At 47.0% G+C, this 12,611-nt stretch overlaps 1 protein-coding gene across 1 annotated transcript in view; it reads left to right on the forward strand.

Annotated features, from left to right (window-relative positions):
• The window catches only part of MAF (MAF bZIP transcription factor), a 328,059-nt gene that overhangs the window by 203,089 nt on the left and 112,359 nt on the right, over positions 1-12,611 (forward strand). The gene's annotated exons all lie outside the window — the stretch shown is intronic.

The raw sequence follows: 12,611 nt of genomic DNA on the forward strand, positions 1-12,611 counted from the left end.
AGGGGAGAAAATATGTACAAGCTACACAACTGGTGCTATGTTTGTGGTAACCCTCCTCCTCGCCTGTGTGGTGACCATTTCACTGTCAAAGTCCTTCCATCTCTAATTTCCCTCATATGCAGTCATCTGAAACTTTACTTCCTTCAACGTAAGCACTTTGTTGGTAAAAATAAGACTTCCTAAGGCTTCAAACCCTGTACCCCATTGAGTCTGTTGTGATTGTGACGAGTGGCCTGTAACTATGTCTATTTGGCTTTCTCGCTCCCCTTGGCCCTGCTGATAACTGTGATCCTCCGCACCCTAGAAGGTAGGGCCCCTCTCACGATGACTTCACTGTGACGCTGCTATGAGACAGGGCACCACTGATCAACAACAAGGATATCATTTGAGTAGCCAAGGCAGGGGAGCCACCTTCCTCAGGGAAGTGGGTACTCAGCAAAGTTAAGTGCCCACTGAACTAATAGAGGAGCTACTTGATTCAAACTGTCTAAGTGAGGAAGATGGCAGTTTCTGTGTGGCTGGTGTTTGTACTCTCAGGGAGAATTTAGTGCAGAGACGAACAAATGAATGGTGGGGGAAATTATTCTTTGTGAGACAGAGTTGTGGAGTTCTTTGCATTTTCATGGATAGTAACAGCTATGACAACTAATATTGATAGAGCACTTATTACATGCCAGGTGCTGTGGTATTGATATGATCTTTCTATACCTGATCTCAGTAAGTCTTTATTAGAGTCTGTATGGGCCAGGCTATGCTGCAATAACAAACAACTTCCAGATACCAATGACTTAATTAAAATTGACTTATTTCTTGTTCATGCTGCATGTACATCACAAGTCAGGGGGGACTCTGGTTCCACTTCTTTCTCATTCCATGACCCTGCCCTTTGGCTGCGAACCCCCTCTAGAGGTTACCAGTTATTACAAGAGATGGAAAAAAGTCAGGGAAAATTGCATCCTGACTGTCAAAGCTTCCACCAGAAAAGCCACATCCTTTACTTCTTCTCACATATCATCCATCAAATCAGGTCACATGGTTATAACTTCTTCAGGGGACAGGGAGATATAATCTCACCATGTGTCTAAAAGATCAGGAGAACTCAGTATATGTGAAAATCTTTAACTATATTATTATTATTATTATTATTATTAACAATTAAATTTCACTGGTAAAGAAACTAAAATTTATAAAGGTTCTGAGAGTTACCCAAAGTCACAAAAGCAAATAAGAGCTCAACTTATGATCTGAACATCGACAATCTTGCCTCTATTCATAGGCCCCACCCTGCCTATACTCTTAACTTCTATTTTCTACCTAAGTTTGCAAAAGATACTTGGTACCATGAGATTCTACCCTACAGGTAACTTTTTTTAAAGGTTGACTCTCTTACAGATGAATTTATTTTGCCTGTTCTCCTTCCTTGAGATTTTAAAGATCCTGACTCTATTCCCAGGCTCAGGAAAGACTTGTCACCGTGAGAATGACAACTGGTAAAGCAGGGGTGATCCTAGCAACAGTAAACAAATATTTATCTTGCTGAAGAAAAAAACATAACAGGACCTTAAATAGTTTTACAGAAAAACCAGAATGAAGAGATCCCAAAATGGACCATTCATCTGTGGAAATGCACATGGTGAAAAAGTTGACTTGGCAGTGTAGAGCAGATCACAGTTATTGAAAGAGTCATTAAGTTCCCAGAGGTCAAATCTGCACAGACTAATGAGTTCCTTAAACCCAGTCCAGGTGTGTCCTGAAAAGCATTGCTTAGTGTTCTCGGTTGGAAAAGTACATGCTGAGTAACTTGGAAGGAGCATGCACCGCGCCGAGAGTTCCAGTGCTCTAAGAAACTTCTCCCCTGTAAGATAAGTGGCCTCTGGGTACTATGGCATTGTTTTGAAGATGGGGCATTGTTTTGAAGATGGGGGAATAAAGGCATTTTGATCCCAACCAGTCCACAGACACACAAGTAAGCCCAATTGAGTTCAAGTCACCCCTGACCCTCTCCCCAAATAAATTGCAGCAGACTCTCAAAGCCCATAGCAGTTCTAACTGGGGAGCTAGGACTCCTGATCGAGAGGTGTAGTAAAGAGACCACCCATCAATTAGTCATTCCTATAACAGATATTTACTGAGCACACCTCCATCTCCAACACTGTTCTGGGCTCTGGAAGTTTAACAGCAAGGATCAGATGTATTACATTGAACTATAATGAACTACTTGCTATCTCCCAATAGGTCACACCCTTTCACTCACATGCCCCTCCCCCCCAGGTGTTGGTTCTTGCTGTTCCCTTGCTTAAATGCTCTTCCTTCTAGCAAACTCCTAATCACTCTCTAGGAGCTGTCTCAAATCTCCTCTCTGTGCCCCAGGAACCCGAGGCAGAATCAACCATCCCTTTAGTTACACTCTCACATATTTTTACCAGACCTCTCTTTAAGCACCAATCTCACTGTATTATATTTATTTTAATATGTCTCCTTTGCTGGGCTGAGAGAGCCACAAGGACCAGGACTTCCATACTCAACCTTGTTCACCTTTGCCTCTCTAATGTCTTGAGTTATAAACTTCCTAAGTAATTGTTAAAGTTACTAGGTGCTCAGTGAAACTTAACTGTACCTCTCTTCTTCCCTGCATGCCCCTCCCTCTTAGGAATCCAAACTGGGCAGTGATGGCTGCTGTGGGGACAGTTCTTGAAGCTAAAATAAGTTTTCGGATGAACTACAAAGTCCTTTTCTCAAGGCTAACAGGATTAGTAGTTGGATGGTTCCTCACAAAAGACAGTTAAAGAAGAGAATCATGAGAACTGAGACACCAATAGATAACAAGCGTGCTTTAACCTAAAACACACCAATGCAAGCACACTCTTCCACTGATCTCTTTTGTAAGAGCAAGGCGTTTGCTGCAGGCAGGGCTCTGTTGGAGGACCACGTGTTCCCATGGCGTAAACCACACCCATATGCATCATCTGCAACTTGGGGTTTCACTTTTTTTAAAGTGGACAACGTAAAGTGTAGAATTTTATCAATCGTTTTTATCATCTCGTTCACTTCACCTAACTTGACCACCTCGCCAGCCTTTGACAAGTCATCCAGAACATTCTACTTGTTTTCGCTGCACATATTTATGCTGATAGTTTTATGCCTATGGTTTATCCAAAACTTCCTAAATCTCAGTTTCCTTAAAGTAAGACCATTTCTAATGATGACTGATAAATAACTGTCATGTGCTGGGAACTTTCCATGTGCTGGGTGCTGAGTCAAACACTAGAAATGAATCATCTCAATTGAACCCTCCTAACAAACAAATCCATTGAGGCAAGCACTGTTCTCTCCTCTGAAAGATGGAGACAACTCACGCTGTAGGGAAGGCATGTGTGGGAACTAATGGGGGTGCTAGTGTTAGTAAAGAACTACTACTGAAAAGTAGCAGTCACTAGACCCTGCTGTTCAATAAGAGGCCGTATTTATGGGCCTCTGATTGTGTTCAAGGCACTTGGGTAAATACTTAAATTGTGTTAACTCACTGAATTCTCACAGTGACTTTATGATGAGATAGGCACTATTAACATTCCCATTTTGAAGATGAGAAAACCAAGGCAGGTCACAGCTAGGACTGAGCCTCCAAGTCAAGTCAGGGTCTAGAAAGTTTGATTCTTGAGTCCCCATCCTTATCGCAATCATCTGGAAAGAACTTTGGAATGAATTAAACAAAATAGTGATTATTTCAGTCAAAACCTGCTATCCAATAGTTGAAGGAAAAATATCCCTTCTACTTGATGCCTTTGCTTTCTACTCAAAACAGGGATGTTTGGCAATTATTTTGTTCATCCCAATTATTCCACATTTTTCCTAAAAAAAAAAATCAGAATGATGATGGCTTGTAGGGGATTAAGCACCCACCTTCACCTTGGGAGATGAAAGACCACCAAATTCGTATATAAAACAGGGGGAAAGAAGTCAGTCTTCCATGCAGACACAATTTCTCTTGAAAGGTGACACAGTCCTTTAAAAATAGCTATGGGCTCCATTGTGCAAAGACAGTGACAGAGACTGACAGCTTTTAGAGAGGTGTTATGTTCCCAGGCAGCCGGCTAGCATGGCTCAACCAGATAGAGATCAGTAATTCGATCTGGGAGAGAGTGCTAAATGTTAGAGGTTAAGCTACTATGTTCTTATTACTAATCAAACTTCAACACCATGCCTGGCCTCATCCCATCCCTATAAGGAAATGGTAAATTATTGAGAGGCTCCAGCCCAGGCTCCAGGCTTTAGAGGGGCTGCCTATTCCCAGTCACCCAGCAAGTCCTGTTTCCTTCCTGAATACTCATATGAGGGGCTCCATAGGCTCTCCTGGGATGCTGGCAATTTAAGATGAAGGTGATGATCCACGGAGGCACCCTCTGCTCCTCTAACAAGGAGACAAAAGGGAGGGACACAGAACCTTGGCACCATCTCTGCTAGACAAGTTCATCCTGTACATCATCACAAGAGAGACAGAGCTGCTCTATGGTTTGATATTCACCAGCACTAGTGATTCCTTTTTGTCAGAAACACAAAGATTTGAAAAGTGAATCGTGTGGTTTGGGCCTTTCTTTTCCTACTGTTGAAGACAGCAGTGTGGGGGGAATTTCTTACTAACCAGCTCTCTGGGGGTGGAGGAGCCCTGTTTTGGTGCCTTTGCCGATTGCCATGGTGTAAATGCTCCCACCATGGCTGACTTCAAGCTAACAATGTGATGACACTGAATACAGAGTTAGGAAGAGATTTGCACAGTTAGTTCTCGCATGAGTAGCTCCAACACACTCTTGGTTCAAGATGTTATAAATGTTCCAGAGTGACCCGTGCTGGGTTGGCTATGACCCCTCTCAAGGGCAGACCGAGCCTTTGTTCCATGCCTCCTTAACAGAGATCTTGTCTCTTCTCTGACATTTGATGGAAATGTCAACAGTACTTGTAAAGCAAGCAGAAAAGGGAAAACTTGCCCTACTTTGATTTTCTAACATTGGGCCTATTTAGTCCCCAAGCTCCTGGATCAAAAGTAAAAGAATTCACTCAAGTTGGTTAATTGCCATCCTAAAAATTACAAGTAGTAGATTATTTCCCCAGAGCTTGTGGTTATCTACACACAGTCTCACCTAACACCTCACAAAGTCCAAGCAAGGGTATTATTCCCTCCACTCCCATTTTGCAGATGAGGAAACAGACTCGGAGAGGCCAGTTGGAAAGGACCATGTGACTTACGAGTTGTGGAACTGACATTTGATCCCATGTTAGTCTTGCTTCAAAGCCCATGCTTTTAGCCACCACCATGTCCCAACCAATCCCAGAAAAGCATTATCCAGGGACATCTGGGAGGCTGCAGATGCCCAGCAAGCCAGATGAAATTGCCCAGGGAAGTTGAAACAGAAAAGTAGTAGAAGAGGAGGCAGGAAAGAAGGGAAGAAGTTCAAGTGAATGGAATGAGCAATCAAAATATATGAAATATCCTTCTCATCAGAACCGATTGCAAGCATGGGGGCAGGGTGGTCCATAGAGACAGAAATGAGGCCAAATACTTCTTATAAGGATAGCACCCTCTGCCCCGAGGCAGCCATTCCAGGAGTTACGAGTCAGGAATTCCTGGTCACCCTCACCTCCTTCCACCCCCTGTTCTTTGTTCTTGCTGGCCCCGCTCAAAATAACACTGCCCCCTTCCCTCCCCCATTAATAGCAACCCTTCATCAAGAGGACAGTCCAACATCCCAGGGCCTCCTCTTTGTCAGGCCAAGGTCCTTCCATTTCCAGCTGTCCCATGTCCCATGCGTGAAACACCATCATCACTGCCACCTGCTTCTGGAATCTCTCCGTAATGTCAGTGTCTCTTTTTAAGATGCAGTGGGAGAACTGGGCACCTAGGATATTGGCGTGGCCTTGCTCTGTAACACTCATCCCAGGAGCAACTTGAGGTTGAGTTGGGTGATTATTTAATTGCTCTCCGAATTCTCCTCCTTGGCTGGATGCATCCCAGGGACAAGAATCGTGGCTGGTTTTGTCCTCCAGCATAAGATGAGTAAGCATTAGCTTCACAAGGTTGAGTGGATGGTCTGATGAACTTACAGGAAAGTACTGTCCTCACTTCTAGATGATTCTTTTGTGAGAAGTGGCCACAAAACATCAACATCCTATCAAAGAAACCTCTTGGTGTGCCCCAGAACTTCCTGTTAGGTTTCTATTAGCAAACTCCTCTGCCTGTAAGCTACTGGAACTGATACCACTATCACTTCCTGAGCCCACATTCAAAGATTTATCAGCATGGCCTTTCGGGACAGGGCAGTAAAATGACCTGGTTAAGGAAAGAAAGTAATAGCATTAAAAGCCCCCTGAGTCTCTATTTCTGGAGTGGTAGATGCAGGGGCACGTCTTTAAGCTGATATGTGGAGGGAGGATGGGGACCCTGCAGGTGAGTTACAGTTCTGAACTCACACCGGGCTCAGAATGGGCCTGGCCCCCTCTCACAGCCAGCTTCCAGGGACACCGTGGGCCATGGGCACCAGCTCTGTTTCTGCCTCTGTCCTGCCTTAGTCGGCCCTCCCTGAAAAACTGCATTTTGTAAAAGCCTTTGGCTCCTCCCAGCACTCCAATGTGTGGCCTTGCTGGGCAGCTGGAGGTGGCCTGTCCTGATGCTTATGACACTAGTCACTCCTTCTGGAAAAATCCCAATCACATCAGAGCAGCCCCTAACTCTCCCTTCTAGCAAAAGCCAGCCCGGCGGCTGCTTCGTGGGCTGCCTGGATCTTGGAGTCCCCAGAAGTAGGTTCCGGAGCGAGCACGTGAGAGAATGAGGCAGCCAGCTTGAGCTTAGAATTGAGAGGCGTCCTTGTCTCATGATGAAGCCAGCGCACTTGAAAGTTAACAGCAACATTTATTGCCTCTGTGTGTGCCAGGCAGCTATAAAGCCTCCATGGACATCATCTCCTTTAGTTCTCGTACTGGGGTGAGGTGACTTGCCCACATTTCACGAGCAGCAGCCGAGGTGGGACGGGACTCGGCACCACATCTCTGTGATGCCGAGATGCCTCTCCCTGCCCTGCCTCGTGAGATGTCCCATCCTGGCCAGCATCCTTGGGGTTGGATATGACCACGGAGCTGTATTGGACTGCCTTCTCCAAATGGACGTCATTGGCATTAAAAATAATCACAGCTTAGGATCAGTGAGCAGAAAGGGATCAAGGGTCAAGCTCCCTGTCACTTGAAGCTCTAAGAGATAAGCCTGGCACACCAGCCTGTCAGAACGCGGGCTGATCCTGGCAGTGGTCCCCTTGCAGGCTGCTGGAAGGGGGGCCACTCGGCCAGCCCCCTGCCCTGGGGTCCAAGCAGGCAGGCGGGCAGGATCTGCCTCCTTCAGAAGCCCAGCTCTCATCCCACTCAATGGTTTAGCTGCTGGAGGAAAAGGCCCTTGGGCACCGGTCCTGCTGCCTCTTCCTCTGTGGCCAAGGCCATACGATGAGGCAGCTGCTCCCCAGAATGGCCACCTCGGCTTCCTTGCCTGTACCCAAGAGGTGTTGCTGGTGGTAAAGTGACACTGTCCACAAATAGGCCATTTGCATTCCTTCGTGTGGTGTCCAAGAGCGATGCTGGGTGTTTTTAAGACCAAGTGTCCTGCTGAGCAGCCCAGCCCAGAGCTGCCTGGCCGTCGAGGAGCTGGGGTGCTGACCCCTGCTGAGGCCAGCTGAGCTCTGTGCATGAGCAAACAGCCATCCCTCTGTATATGAAGCTGGTATAAGCCCCCGATGTCAGACCCCAGGGGGAGGGGAGAATCAGAGCTCTCCCCGCCGCTCACAGCTCAGCGTCTGGTAGGGGAGACTGACGCAGCATACCCTGCTTCAACCCGACTTCCTGAGCGTTCGCCTGGGTAGCACCTGGCCCCAGCGAGCTGCTGCAGGCAGACGCCATAATGAGGATGGCACACATGGCCCCCATCCTCACGGAGCTCAGACGCAGAGCCTGACATCAATTAGGAAAATCACTCTCCTAACTGCCAACTTTCACATATGCCAGGCTCAGTGAAGGACTGTCCCAGCAGGGCCGACACAACCATCAAACACCAGAGGCATGGTGCCGTGAAACAGTGAGGGGCCCACGGAAATGTTTTGTTTGTAATTTCTTTTAAAATCAAAAGAGAACATGAGTATAATGATAGTGAGTGTAAAATAATGAACCCTATCTGGGTCACCTTTATCTCTATACCAATTATAAAAACTATTTATTATTATTTTTTAGTGGAGGAAGGGACCTGCAAATTCCAGACTCCTGAAGGCCCAGTAACACAGTAATGTGGCCTTGGACTCAAGCGCTGTCAAGATTTTTATGAGAGTAGGCTGATTAAGTTCTGAAGGTTTTCCTTCAAAGGTAATAATTAAACTGATTGCTGATAGGAAATGGGAGTTATCAGCGGGGGCAGGGAGTATTTCAGGCAGAGGAAACAGCATATGCAAAGGTCCTGTGGGGTGAGGAAGAAGAGTGGATTTAAGGAACTAAAAAATGCTGCAGGTGGTAAAAGGGCACACAGTGTGTATCGGGGCTCTGAGGTAGGTCGTGGCCTCGGTACTTAATGTCAGAGCTACAAAAAACCAGGAGTGTTTGATGAGACAAGGCAGTGGGGGGAGGCAGTTAAGGGCAGGTGGACTAATCAATGACATTAATGATTTCCCAAAATTGCCCTGGTTGCTGTGAGTAAAGTGACAAGACACAGGACGAGCGGTTAGGAGTCTACTGTAACAGTCCAGGCAAGCGGCGGCTTAGCCTGGCGCGGCTGCAGTGGAGATGGACAGAAGGGCAGGTCTGAGGGGTATATAGCAGGTGACGCATCTAGAATTGGCGGTGATTGGAGGGCATGAAAGAAGGAGAGGGAGGGGCTTGCCTTATGCATTTGGCTGGTGGAGCTGCCTTCTAGCATCTGGGGAGCACTACAGAAGCGTCAGTTAGGGTGAACGTTGTAAATTGGTTGGTGGTAGGGGAGGAAGCAGGGATCTATGAGGGAATGACTGCATTTGCCTGGGCAGGGAGAGAGGCCATCCTGGTAGACTTCCAAGAAGAAGCGTTTTAAGCTAAACCATAAAGGGCAGTGATGCACCTTTCATCGGCTCGCCCCCGCTCCCCTTGCCACACACACCTGGCTCTGAATCTGGCACATGGGGGCTACTCAGTGAATGACCGCTGCGCGAATGGTGCGGGAATGAGGTCTAGTTTGCCAGATGGACGAGGGAGAGACAGGAAAGCATGCCCAGACACACAGGGGTGCAGGTCCACAGGGAGTGCAGCCCCGAGCCACAGAAGCACAAGGCACCAGGCTGAAGATGGCGGGGGTAGGCTAGGAAGGCAGGGGGCAAGTCTCCAGTGTCCTTAATATTTAGCCTCAGAGGTTCTAAGGCAGTTCTTCGAGCTGGTGAAAGACATAGACCCAGAAAAGCTGCTCGCATTGGCTTCAGTAAACCTAAGCAGCTGGGCCGGCTGGTCCAGGCATCTGAAAAGGTGATGGGGCCACCTGGGAATTTCCTGCTCTTTAGTTAAAACTGAGAACTTGCAAGGAGAATTGGGTTTTGGAGAGAGACGTGTGTGTGTGTGTGTGTGTGTGTGTGTGTGTGTGTGAGTTTGTGAGCATGTGTGTGAATGTGCACCTTTGTATGTGAGAGAGTGGGCATGTGTGTGAATATGTGCATGTATGTGAATGTGCTTATGTGTGGAGATAAGGCTAGAAGAGACAGGAGAGAGACCTAGAGAATTTCCCTAGAATTTGCTATGGAAAAAAAAATTATTAAGAAGCTAGTTGCTCAGGGTTATTTGTAGTTTAAGTTTGATTCAGAACCTCTTTGTCTCTGGGAATATTGACAGAGTAAATACTCCCAAATACTCCGGACTTAGGACCCAGCCCAGTTCCCATCCCCACCCCAAGGGGCACTTAGCCTGAGGCCTGGGTAGTAGCTCTCCCTGCAAAATACAAAAGCTCAGCGTTGACTGCCCCCGGGGTCGGGGGAGGGGGGAATTGCTCTTCAGCACAGGTTTTCCAACCACTTCCTCTTGGGTGCTAGAAAAAACTTCCATTTAGATTAAGACAAATCTTATGTGAGTCCCTACTGTGTGTTTTTCTCATTTAACTATCAAGACCGCTCAGAGAGACAGGACTCCGTGAGCAGGGGAGGAAGCCGGGGCTGCTCCGTTAAGGAAATCGAACGAGTGGCAGAGTCAGGGCTCAAGTTCCTGTTCTCCAGCAACGAATTCCGGGCTCCTTCTCTCACTGCCCCGCAGCGTCAGAATTCATCGCCATTGCAGCAGCACCTGGCTTTACCTGGGGGGCTATCACCCCCCTCCCTCTGGCTCTACTTGTTTCCCTGGGGTAGGACTGGTTTAAATGTGTAGGCTTCTGAGGACTCAGGAGAACTGGGAGGCCAGAAGGAAAGGGATGGTTGGACAAGTCCCTCCGGCTGTCCCTTGTCTCCCCGTCGCTGCGGAAACCCAGATCCGAGCTGAGGTAAGGCCTCGGCCAGGGCCCCTCACCTTCGTGCCATGAATTCAACCCCCTGCCCACCCACTTCAGCCAGAGACCTGATTCTATTTTAAGAGCTTGGGTGCATTTTTCAGGAGGGAAGGTTGCGAAATATTGGGGAGACGGCTCCAGGCACTGCCAACACTCGCAGGAGTTTTAGTAAGGATTCTTCAGGAAGATAGACTTCGGATTAACTGTCCTTAAGCAAAGATAATTTTAGCGCTGTGGAAAGGGTGGAGGGGGGAAAAGTAATCTTATCAAAAAAGGAGAAATCTTTTATATTTGAGCCAACTTTGGTTTTAAAATGTTATGAAACAACTTCTGAATATTTCTCAAACAGGATTTTTTTCTTTTTTCTTCAGAGCTTTGTCAGCACCTGAGTTCTCTCTCCTTTTTGCCCCTGAGTCTGACACTGTCCTCTTGGATTTCTTATACACACGGTTTGTTTTATAGGGGTTTTCCCCTCCTTTCTTGTTTTTCTCTTTTTACATTAGAAGAAAATAAATTCCTGTTACTTTTAAGACAATGTCCCCTTGTCCACCATTCCAGGCAGTAGGATGTAACAGAAATCGCAGTCAAAGCGGAGACCACGGGATTAACATGCACCTGAGGGGAACAATGTGACTGTTCCCAACCGCTTCCTCCCTTGGACAAGTTCTCCCTTGGACAAGTGGACATAAAAAGGAGCATTGCGACCCCCACCTCCCCTCCCCCATCCCAATACCTTTGCTCCCACAACAGGAAGTGGACTGTTAGAATGCTTGTAATTCCTTGTTATCTCCCAAATCTGACCTGAGCTCACACTGGTCCATTTTCCAGCTACACCTCCCTCCCTCCTCTCTCTTCAGCTACAGCTCCGGTCACCCTTCAAAACTCAGTCAGCATTCCCTTGACGGGAGGTGTCCCTGACCTGCTCCTACCCACCTCGGCCGAAAGGTGCAGCGATGAACGTGTGACTGTCGCCCAGCACACACAATGGACAGATACATACATGTTCCAGGACCTGTGCACCTTCTCCTTCCTCCCTAGCTTCCCTTGCGTCCCTGTCCGATTATAGTATTTACCCCCCTGCGAAACGATCTGTGTGCTCATCTCTGGCTGTCTTGAAGGTACACGGACAGGTGTACAAGGATCCTCAGAGAGCTCTTTTGGTCTAGGAGACACTGAAGGAGGGCCATGGTGTGAACAAATGATCGCTTCCACCCACGTGACACTATAAGTAAGGGTTGGGGGCCCCAGGAGTTAAGACCATCGTCTAAAAGGTCGTCTCCTTGTTTTTTAGTTTTGAAATGTTTTATTACATAGTTTGTAAAAAAAGGTTTTTATGTAGGAGACTCAAAAGTAACTAGGAAGTTAGCTTTTAGTCACAGATGGATGACACAATAGTTGTTCAAACTCTGCGGTGGAAGCATATGAAAGGTTTTTATTTCAGCCCCGCTTTTGCCACAGACGGATTGTATAATCTCAGCCAAGTTCCTAGCTCGCTGCTCCCTCTGGAAAGGGGGAGAACTAGGGGTGGACCTCGCAAGGTTCTTGGGAGAATGACACAGCATGGACAATGCAGGGGCGCCCAGAGGATCCCCGATCCTGCCAGTGTCTCTCATGTCCAGTCCCGTCAGTTTGGGGGTCACTTGTGTAGTAAAACTCATGCCATCAAGGGTGATGGTAGCAGTTACACTCGCAGCCCTGACTGTCTCATAGTCTCATAACCTCAAAATACTTAAACATTCTGAATTTGCATATTTATCATTTTCATTTAGATTTTGTTATATGATCCTGGGACCAGAGAAGCCTTACATTTGCCTCTCGTCCCTGCTTTCTCTTCCTCTCTCACCCTCCCTGCCTCTTGCCCTCTGTCCCTCTCTTGCCCTTGACATTAGTTATAGGGCAAGGGCTCCGCATTTTGCAGTATGATGACATATATTGACACTCCATGTTTTAGGTGCTGCATCTTTATACCATCCCATCTGATTCTCTATCCATTTCAGTGGTTTTCAAATTATTTAACTCTACTCCATGACCATTGGCAGTGCCTAGAAACATCTTTGGTTGTCAAAACTGGATAAGAGGTATGTGCTATTGACATCAA

The sequence above is a fragment of the Pteronotus mesoamericanus genome, unplaced genomic scaffold (assembly GCF_021234165.1).
Source record: "Pteronotus mesoamericanus isolate MK-2021 breed Mesoamerican mustached bat unplaced genomic scaffold, CSHL_Meso_final contig_52, whole genome shotgun sequence".
Lineage (NCBI taxonomy): Eukaryota > Metazoa > Chordata > Mammalia > Chiroptera > Mormoopidae > Pteronotus > Pteronotus mesoamericanus.